The following is an 11447-nucleotide window of genomic DNA, read 5'->3' on the forward strand; positions in this document are numbered from 1 at the left end:
TAAAAACCAAAATAAAAAAAAACAGACACTAGGCTTTCTGTGGCCCACAATTTGAGAGAGATGGCACAGACAGGACTGGCACAGATGCACAAAGGCCAATATTAATCTCCCACTATTTTTTTTTTTCAGGGAGAATTTAAAAACCAAAATAAAAAAAGACACTAGGCTTTCTGTGGCCCACAATTTGAGAGAGATGGCACAGAGAGGACTGGCACAGAAGCACAAAGGCCAATATTAATCTCCCACTATTTTTTTTTTCAGGGAGAATTTAAAAACCAAAAAAAAAACTAGGCTTTCTGTGGCCCACAATTTGAGAGAAATGGCACAGAGAGGACTGGCACAGAAGCACAAAGGCTAATATTAATCTCCCACTATTTTTTTTTTTCAGGGAGAATTTAAAAACCAAAATAACAAAAAACAGACACTAGGCTTTCTGTGGCCCACAATTTGAGAGAGATGGCACACACAGGACTGGCACTCTAGCAGAAATGCCAATCTTAATCTCCCACTAATTTTTTTTATTAGGGAGAATTAAAAAAATAAATAAAAAATAAATGATTATAGACACTAGGCTTTCTGTGCCCCACAATTGTAGAGAGATGGCACACACGACTAGCACTCAAACACAAATACCAAGATTAATCTCCCACTATTTATTTTTTTTCAGGGAGAATTTAAAAAAAAAAAAAAAAAAACAGGGACTGTCCTACAATTACTATCTCCCTGCAGTAATCTCAGCCAGGTATGGCAGGCAGCGAAAACAAGGAGTGGACTGCTGCACAAATTACATCAAAAGTGTGGACAAACAAACAAGATAGCTGTGCAGAAAGGAAGGAACAACAGGATTTGTGCTTTGAAAAAAGCAGTTGGTTTGCACAGCGGCGTACACACAGCAATGCAGCTATCAGGGAGCCTTCTAGGGCAGCCCAATGAGCTACAGCGCTGAGGAAAAAAAATGTAGCTTCCAGTGTCCCTGCAAACAAAAGGTGGTGTTGGACAGTGGAAATCGCTACAGCACAAGTGGTTTGGGGGTTAATGGACCGTGCCTAACGCTATCCCTGCTTCTGACGAAGCGCCAGCAACCTCTCCCTATGCTCAGATCAGCAGCAGTAACATGGCGGTCGGTGGGAACGCCCCTTTATAGCCCCTGTGATGCCACAGACAGCAAGCCAATCACTGCAATGCCCTTCTTTAAGATGGTGGGGACCAGGACCTATGTCATCACGCTGCCCACACTCTGCGTCCACCTTCATTGGCTGAGAAATGGCGCTTTTCGCGTCATTGAAATGCAACTTTGGCGCGAAAGTCGCGTACCGCATGGCCGACCCCACACAGGGTTCGGGTCGGGTTTCATGAAACCCGACTGTGGCAAAAGTCGGCGACTTTTGAAAATGAACGATCCGTTTCGCTCAACCCTAGTCGCTACCCATTTTTCAATGTTATCTAGATCCTTCTGAATCCTTTCTCTATCTTCACTAGTGTTAGTTATCCCTCCTAGCTTTATATTGCCTGCAAATTGGATTAGTATACCTTCAGTTCCATTAAAAAAATTGTAAAAGTGATTTCATCATAGAAGGAAATTAGATTAGTCTGGCATGACTTGTTTGCTAAAAAATCATGCTGGTTCTCGTTAGTCACTGTATTCTTATCCAAGTAATTACATAAATGCTGTTTAAAAATTTGTTCAAATATATTTCCTGATATAGAAGTAAGACTCACTGGTCTGTATTTTCCTGGTTCCATTTTATCTTCTGGGACTTCCCGTTTTCCAGGATTTTTCAAAAATTCTGTCTAGTGGTTCTGCAATTTCCTCTGCTAACTCTTTCAGCACCTTTGCATATAATTCATCTGGACCAGGAGATTTAAAATAATTTAAATTAGATAATAGTTCCATCACCATCTCTCTGCCATGGATAGAGTGGAATCTTTTATTCCTTCGATTGCCCTGTGAAGATCAGTTGATGTTAATTTTGCTTTCTAAGTGAACACAAATGCAAAATAGGAATTTAAAAATTTGACCTTCTCAACATCATTATTGACCACTTCACCCTTCTTCGTTTGATGTATCCAAAGTAAGCAAATTGTAGCCTGGTGATCCTTGCTTTGAATGACTTGTCCATCTTGAGGCTAAAGTATGGCCCTGAATAAAGATGAGTGGATCGTTTTGCACAACCCCGGACAATGGTCCTGGTCAGTTCTCTCTGGCCATGGACAGGAGCTGGGTGAATGTGTATATCTTCCGAGATCTCTGACTAATGATTCATCAGACAATATTAAATGTACATGTACATTATTTTCATACATTGAATATAACATTGTCTAATATTCCCATTCTTGTTGCAAGTTCTTTTCATATTCAAGTAGCGCTGTTCCTCTCCTGTTATATGAATAGCCCCACCAGGTCCAGCTGGCATTACTGTCACCAGACCACACACAGCAGCCTTCATTCCCATAATTTCATATGACATACAGTTTTCTCCAATAAAGATATTCTGATGATGGTCATACGACGGACCGAAAAAAGTTTAGTTCAATTTATTTGGTCTGGATGTACAATAAAGAAGGAATCAATTTATTTTGCATATTGAGTGCCAAGTAATTTTTTTTGCTTTATTGTATGGGTTGGATACCCGACTTAAGCACCACCAGGATCATTATTCCAGAGTGCCGTGTTATTTATTTCCATTGTCTAATATTGTTCCATGTGTAGGTAGGGCTGATATTCTTGCTAAAAAAAGTAAAGCAATTGTCACGGCCCACTCGACGCCCCACATATGCTGCTGAGTCAATTTTAACGGGCATTTCATGAGGTGTTGAATTCAAGGAGTCTGAGGTTAAAAGCCAGTAGGGTATGCCAAGGACAAGTGGATAAGACAAACTGATAGTCAGAGGCAAAGTCCCAGGTCAGCTAACTAAGTGTGTCAAAGGCAAAAGGAGCAATACAAACAAGTTCTCAAAAGGCAGATCCAAGGTACGACAACAAAGATCAGGAAATCAAAGTACAGAGCAAAACACCACTGAGGAAGGCTACAACTGACAATCGTCTAAGCATTGTCAGCCAGCTGAATAGCCAGGTAATCCCTCTGAATTGGTTACACCTAGAGGAAACCCCATAGGCATTGCCAGATAGGATGGCAGAGCTGTAATTCACAAGATTGACAGCCCAGCGTGCACTTGATTGCATATGGCAGCTAAGGTTTCTCTCGCAGCATCCTTTGGACACTGCAAGTGGTGAAATTGTATTCTTTGTATTTACATGTCCTTTCCATTTTTTATCGCACAGAACAGCAGGTGGCTTAGTGGTTAACACTATTACTCTGCAGCAGTGGGCTCCAGGGTTCAAATCCCACTAAGAGCAACATTTGCAAGGAGTTTATATGTTCTTCCTGTATTTGTGTGGGTTGTTCTTCACATTTTAAAGACCTACTAATAGGTAATGCCGATTGTGATGATGAACACTGTAGAGAGCTGTGGAATATGATGGTGTTAAATAAGCTAACAATAATAAATAGCAGGTGAGACTGAACAGGCCATTATGTTTCTGCTGCAAATTGGGAGTGTAATACGATGAGTATAAAAAAATAAAGCAAAGTGGCAACCAACTGGTAAATGAAACATTTTTGGGAAATTCATTATGAAATAATTTGCTCATGATTCCTTGTGAATCATAAGGACTTTAAGGTACCATAGCTACTACAAATTTGCTCCTGCACATATGCAATTTAATAACGTGGCTTCTGGAATATTTGCAGAGGATAATATACAATGGATATGGAAAGTATTCAAACCTCTTTATATTTTCACTCTGTTTCATTGCAGCTATTTGGCAAATTTAAAAAGTTATTTTTTTATCATTAATGTACACTCTGCACTCCATTTTGACTGAAAAAACAGAAATGTAAAAATGTTTGCAAATTTATTAAAATAGAAAAACTGAAATATCACAAGGTCATAAGTATTCAGACCCTTTGCTTAGTATTGTGTAGAAGCACTATTTTGAGCTAGTACATTCATGACTCATCTTGGGAATGATTCAACAAGTTTTTCACACCTCGATTTGGGGATCCTCTGCTATTGTCCATTGCAGATCCTCTCCAGTGCTGTCTGGTTGGATGGTGAACATTGATGGACAGCCATTTTCTGGTCTCTCCAGAGATGCTCAATTGGGTTTAGGTCAGGGCTCTGACTGGGCCAGTCCAGAATGGTCATAGAGTTGTTCGGAAGCTACTCCTTTGTTATTTTAGCTGTGTTCTTAGGGTCATTGTCTTGTTGGAAGGTGAACCTTCAGCCTAGGTAGAGGTCCAGAGCACTCTGGAAGAGTTTTTCATCTAATATACCTCTGTGCTTAGCCGCGTTCATGTTTCCTTCAATGGCAACTAGTCATCCTGTCCCTGCAGCTGAAAAACACCCCCATAACATGATGCTGCCACCACCATGTTTCACTGTTGAGCAGTGCCTGGTTTACTCCACACATACCACTTAGAATTATCACCAAAAAGGTCCATCTTTGTCTCATTAGACCAGAGAATCTTATTTTTCTTAGTATGACAGTCCTTTATGTTTTTTAGCATACTGTATGTGGGCTTTCATATGCCTTGCACTGAGGAGATGCTTCCATAGGGCCACTCTGCTATAAAAGCCCGACTGGTGGAGGGCTGCAGTGATAGTTGACTGTAAAACTTTCTCCCATCTCCCTACTGCATCTCTGGAGCTCAGCCACAGTGATCTTGGAGTTTTTCTTTACCTCGCTCACCAAGGCTCTTCTCCCACGATTGCTCAGTTTGGCCGGATGGTCAGGTCTAGGAAAACTTCTGGTGGTCCCAAACTTCTTCCATTTAAGGATTATGGAGGCCACTGTGCTCTTAGGAACCTTGAGTACTACAGAAATTCTTTTGCAACCTTGGACAGATCTGTGCCTTGCCAAAATTATTTCTCTGAGCTCCTTGGTCAATTCCTTTGACCTCATGATTCTCATTTGGTCTGACATGCACTGTGAGCTGTGAGGTCTTATATAGATACGTGTGTGCCTTTCCAAATCAAGTCCTATCAGTTTAATTAAACACAGCTGGACTCCAATGAAGGAGCAGAACCATCTCAAAGAGGATCACAAGGAAATGGACAGCATGTGACTTAAATATGAGTGTCTGAGCAAAGGGTCTGAATACTTATGAACACGTGATATTTCATTTTTTCTTTGTCTCATTAGTAGTGTTGAGCGATACCGTCCGATACTTGAAAGTATCGGTATCGGATAGTATCGGCCGATACCCGAAAAATATCAGATATCGCCGATACCGATATCCGATACCAATACAAGTCAATGGGACATCAAGTATCGGAAGGTATTCTCATGGTTCCCAGGGTCTGAAGGAGAGGAAACTCTCCTTCAGGCCCTGTGATCCATAGGGATGTGTAAAATAACGAATTAAAATAAAAAATATTGATATGCTCACCTCTCCGGCGGCCCCTGGACTTCACACTGCTAACCGGGAGGCTTCTTTGTTTAAAAAGCGCGCCTTTCGGACCTGTGAATGACGTCCCAGCTTCTGATTGGTCGCGTGCCGCCCATGTGACCGGCACGCGACCAATCAGAGGCTGCGACGTCATTCGCAGGTCCTCAATTCCTAGAATTAGCAGTTTTGTGAATGAGAATGACGTCGCGGCTTCTGATTGGCCGCGTGCCGATCACATGGGCGGCACGCGGCCAATCAGAAGCCGCGACGTCATTCTCATTCACAAAACTGCTAATTATAGGAATTGAGGACCTGCGAATGACGTCGCGGCCTCTGATTGGTCGCGTGCCGGTCACATGGGCGGCACGCGACCAATCAGAAGCCGGGACGTCATTCACCGGTCCGAAAGGCGCGCTTTTTAAACAAAGAAGCCTCCCGGATAGTCCAGGGGCCGCCGGAGAGGTGAGCATATCAATATTTTTTATTTTAATTCTTTATTTTACACATCCCTATTGATTCGATACCGATACCCGATATCACAAAAATATCGGATCTCGGTATCGGAATCCCGATACCGCAAATATCGGCCGATACCCGATACTTGCGGTATCGGAATGCTCAACACTACTCATTAGACCAGAGAATCTTATTTTTCTCAGTATGACAGTCCTTTATGTTTTTTAGCAAACTGTATGTGGGCTTTCATATGGCTTGTGTTAGGAGTCGAGTTTCCTCTGCTGCACAGGGGGAATCTCGATCCGTCTCCGCTGCGGTCTCCAATTCTCCTCCAGCCGCAGTGGAGTCTGCTCAGCAGGGACGTCGATCCCAGCGTCTCGCTCAGTCTGACTCTGTGCGAAGAGTTGCTGCTCCTTCTCCAGTCTCTGCCATTAAAGCCAGTGCTGGTCAGCAGCGAGCGGACTTCTCTGGGACTAAGTCCTTGTCTGCACGTACTGAGCATGCCCAGGGTAAGATCTCCCGTTGGAGATCGAGGGTCATGTGCTCAGGCTCTGCAGCACATTCCATTGGTCCTCTTGGCAGGTCTTGGAAGGGCAAAAGTGCTGTAGCCACTTCCTGTGCTGCAACTATATAAACTGCGCATGACCGCACGGCCATGCCCTAGTATTGTCTCATAATGTTATATGTGTGTGTGTAGATGAATGTATGTCGATGGATGAAAGCTCCTAAATATCCCTCCCTAGAGTTGTTGTCTGCTCGCGGATGTTGGTAGCTATCTAGCGCCCGACTAATCATCTGCACGATACATACATTACAGCGTCCTCTTGCTGTGTCCGCCTGTACGGCGCCTTGCGCTTGCCTTGCGCTTTCCATACCCAAGCCAGTGTGGTTGGTGGCGTCCGTCAGTGCGGCATTGCTCGCACTCCTGTGCATTTATATATTTATACTTAGTTTCTTTACACACCCAGTTGTGGTGTAGTGCCAGCGAGGGTCTAATCGGACTTCAATCCCAGTTGGGGTTAAGTACGCTGACTACTCGCTCGCGCTTTAGGTGCGGTACCGTGATCCTGTGACGCAACAGGATTGCTCCCTTCACGCTGGGTGAGGTTGAACCCACGTGTATATACTTTAGTGTACCGCCATATAGTCTGTATTTACTAGCAGCAGGTTTTCACCTGCATGGTGGACCCCGGACTGCGAACGCATCTATATCACCTTTCTTGGTGCGTTCCGCCAGTCCTAACAGAATACTAGCGCCAGGGTCTGGCTAGTAAATGATGGATGATCAGCGTTCACAGCGGTACATCCAGCAGCTGGAGGGAAGGTTGTCGGCTCTTGAGCGTTCAACTTCAGCTGTGGATGTCACTGCTGTCGCTGTTCAGGCTGCTAGTGTTGCTGCAGCCACCTTGTCCACTGCCGCTCCTGTCCCGACTCTAACTCGCCTCCCACTTCCAGAGAAATTCTCTGGTGACAGTAAGTCTTGTAGGGGTTTCGTGAGTCAGTGCTCTATCCATCTCGAGCTTCTGGCCTCTCGTTTCCCTACAGAGCGGGCTAAGGTAGGATTTATAGTGTCTCTTCTGTCGGACAGAGCGTTGCAGTGGGCTATGCCGCTATGGGAGCGTAGCGATCATGTGGTGCAGAGTGCTCCATTGTTTCTAAGCACTCTGAAACAGGTCTTTTTAGGACCTCGTGTCACCCATGATATGGCGCTCCAATTGTTGGCATTGACTCAGGGCTCGTCCTTGGTCAGTCATTTTGCCGTCCACTTCCGCACCTTAGCATCTGAGCTGGAGTGGTCGGATAAAGCCCTCATTCCAATATTTTGGAGGGGGCTGGCTGACCACGTTAAGGACGCCCTGGCCACTAGGGAGATTCCCGCCACACTGGAGGAATTAATTACTCTATCCACTCGTATTGATCTCCGTTTTCACGAGCGGAGGTTAGAGCGAGCCCAGTGTAGGCAGAGGTTTCGGCTGGCTCCCACCTTCGCCAAACCTTTGGAATCTCCAGACCAGGCTCCTGAGCCCCATGAGCCTGTGGTAGAGTCTCGAGCAGGATCTAAGTCCCGGACCGCTCGTGCACTCCAGATTTGTCATCTTTGCCAACAGTCTGGACATCTTGCCTCCAGATGTCTCCAGCGGTCGAGGAAACGTCAGCGTCTAGTGGTAGTTGGTGGAGGTGCACTAGACACGGCGACGTTTGCCTCCAAATTGTCCTTTAAGGGTACAATAACATTGGGCTCATCCTCTCACTCGGTGGAACTCTGCGTGGATTCTGGGGCGGAGGGCAATTTTATGTCTTCAGCCTTCGCCCAACGTCACGCAATTCCTCTGGTCATGCTATCTCAACCAGTAACGGTACGAGTGGTGAATGGGTCGACACTGCCCACACAGATTACACATCAAACTATCCCTTTTACTCTGTCCATGTCACCATCTCATCAGGAGATTATATCTCTGCTCGTCATTCCTGAGGGAATTGATGAGGTTCTCTTGGGGATACCTTGGTTACGGTACCACTCTCCTCACATCGAGTGGTCCTCAGGCAGAATTCTGGGATGGGGTGAATCTTGTGGGAACAGGTGTCATCAAGAGTGCGTTCAGGTTACTACTACAGAGGTACCCACAGATCTCTCCTCTCTCCCCAAGCAATATTGGTCTTATGCAGACGTATTCTCCAAAAAGGCAGCGGAGACTCTTCCGCCCTATCGCCCCTATGACTGTCCTATTGATCTCTTGCCTGGTGCTGAGCCTCCCCGGGGTCGAGTCTATCCATTATCTCTCCCGGAAACGGAGGCAATGTCTCAGTACATACAAGAGAATCTGGCAAGAGGGTTCATCAGGAAGTCAGTGTCACCTGCTGGGGCAGGGTTCTTTTTCGTGCAGAAGAAGAATGGAGAACTACATCCATGCATAGACTACAGGGGTCTTAATGCTATCACAGTTAAGAACAAGTACCCTTTGCCGTTGATATCTGAGCTTTTCGATAGGCTTCGGGGAGCTAGAGTGTTTACTAAACTAGATCTGCGGGGTGCTTACAACCTGATTCGCAACCGTGAGGGGGACGAGTGGAAAACGGCATTTAACACCAGAGATGGGCACTATGAGTATCTGGTGATGCCCTTCGGGCTCTGTAATGCACCTGCCATTTTCCAAGACTTTGTCAACGACATCTTCCGGGATATGCTTTCCACCTCGGTTGTAGTCTACCTGGATGATATTCTCATCTTTTCTCCAGATATTGACTCCCACCGGAGAGATGTTGGCAGAGTCTTCGACCTCCTACGGGCAAACTCTCTTTATGCAAAGTTGGAGAAGTGTGTGTTTGAGCAGGAGTCCTTACCTTTCCTGGGCTATATCATCTCCGCCCAGGGATTGGCTATGGATCCTGCCAAACTACAGGCTGTGATGGACTGGCAAGAGCCCCATTCTCTTAAAGCGGTGCAGCACTTTATGGGGTTCATAAACTATTACCGCCAGTTCATTCCCCACTTCTCAACTCTGGTAGCTCCCTTGGTAGCCCTCACCAAGAAGAGAGCGAATCCCAAATTGTGGTCGGAAGAGGTCTCCAAGGCCTTCACTTCTATTAAGTCCCACTTTGCTAGCGCTCCCATCTCACATCGTCCCGATGTGGATAAGCCATTCCTACTGGAGGTGGATGCCTCGTCCGTTGGTGCTGGAGCAGTCCTCTACCAAAAGGATGGTCAAGGTTGGAAGCATCCATGCTTCTTCTTCTCCAAGACCTTCACGCCAGCGGAGAGGAACTACTCCATCGGGGACAGGGAGTTGCTAGCAATGAAGTTGGCCTTTTCGGAGTGGAGACACCTTCTGGAAGGTGCGCGGTTTCCCTTCCAAGTTTACACGGACCACAAAAATTTGATCTATTTGCAGACAGCCCAGCGGCTAAATTCTCGCCAGTCCAGATGGTCCCTGTTCTTCTCCCGGTTCCACTTTTCCCTTCATTATCTCACCGGGGAGAAGAATATCCGTGCTGACACTCTCTCCCGCTCCCTTATGTCAACTGAGGAGGAGGAAGAGGAGCCTCGGCTTATTGTCCCTTCCGAGAGCCTGAGAACCGTGGCGCCGGTTTCGCTAGAGTCTGTGCCTCCGGGCAAGACTTTTGTGCCCATTAATTTGCAACCGGAGGTTCTCTCTTGGGCTCATTCGTCCAGGGTGGGTGGACACTTTGGGACAAAGAGGACATCTGAGCTACTGGCGAGGACGTACTGGTGGCCGCATATGGTCCGGGATGTCAGGGATTATGTTCTGGCGTGTGTCTCCTGCGCCAAAAATAAATCTCCGCGTCAAAGGCCAGCTGGTTTGCTCTATCCCTTGACGGTGGCAGATAGGCCCTGGGAGATGGTCGGGATGGACTTTGTTGTGGGTTTGCCCAAGTCTCGCGGCTGTACCATCATTTGGGTCATCACCGATCATTTCTCAAAAATGGTGCATTTGGTGCCGCTGCCGCGGTTACCTTCTGCACGGGCCTTGGCAGCATTGTTCATTAGACATATCTTCCGCCTGCATGGTATGCCAGACAAAATTGTCAGTGACCGGGGTCCCCAGTTTGCGTCTCGGTTCTGGAGAGAGCTCTGTCGTCTTCTCAGTATTGAGTTGAATCTCTCTTCCGCTTATCATCCCGAGATGAATGGGTTGGTAGAGAGGGCCAACCAGACCTTGGTCACATACCTGCGACATTTTGTTTCAGCCAGGCAGGATGACTGGGCATCCTTGCTATCATGGGCAGAGTTTGCACTGAACATCGCCGTAGCCGACTCCACTGGACAAACCCCATTCCTCCTCAACTATGGTCAGCATCCACGGGTACCTGTGCCTATGCCCGTGTCTTCCGCCGACTCCAGGGTGGCAGACTGGGCTGTGGAGGCACGGGATATTTGGGACTGCACTCAGGATGCCATTCGGGCCTCTAAGGAGAGAATGAGGTCCTCCGCCAATGCTCATCGGCGCCCCGCTCCGACCTTTGCTCCTGGCGACTTGGTGTGGCTCTCCGCCCGTAACATCAGGATGCGAGTTGAGTCCACTAAATTTGCTCCTCGCTACTTGGGCCCATTCAAGGTCCTCGAGCAGGTTAATCCTGTGGTCTATCGTTTGGCCCTTCCGCCACGCCTGGGTATCACCGACAACTTTCATGTGTCCCTCTTGAAACCCGTGTATATGTCCCGGTTTTCCGAGTCATCTGCTGGGACATCGGGTTCGTCTACGGACGATTATGAGGTGAACGCTATTTTGGGGTGCAAGGTGGTGCGTGGTAAAAAATTTTATTTGGTAGACTGGAAGGGTTATGGCCCCGAGGACAGGTCCTGGAAGCCTGTTGAGCACATTCGGGCTCCGCAGCTCATTGCTGCCTTCGAACGTAGCGAGGCCCAAGGAGGGGGGGGGCCCTAGGAGGGGGGGTAATGTTACGACTCGAGTTTCCTCTGCTGCACAGGGGGAATCTCGATCCGTCTCCGCTGCGGTCTCCCATTCTCCTCCAGCCGCAGTGGAGTCTGCTCAGCAGGGACGTCGATCCCAGCGTCTC

This window comes from Ranitomeya imitator, chromosome 2, assembly GCF_032444005.1.
Source record: "Ranitomeya imitator isolate aRanImi1 chromosome 2, aRanImi1.pri, whole genome shotgun sequence".
Taxonomy (NCBI): Eukaryota; Metazoa; Chordata; class Amphibia; order Anura; family Dendrobatidae; genus Ranitomeya; species Ranitomeya imitator.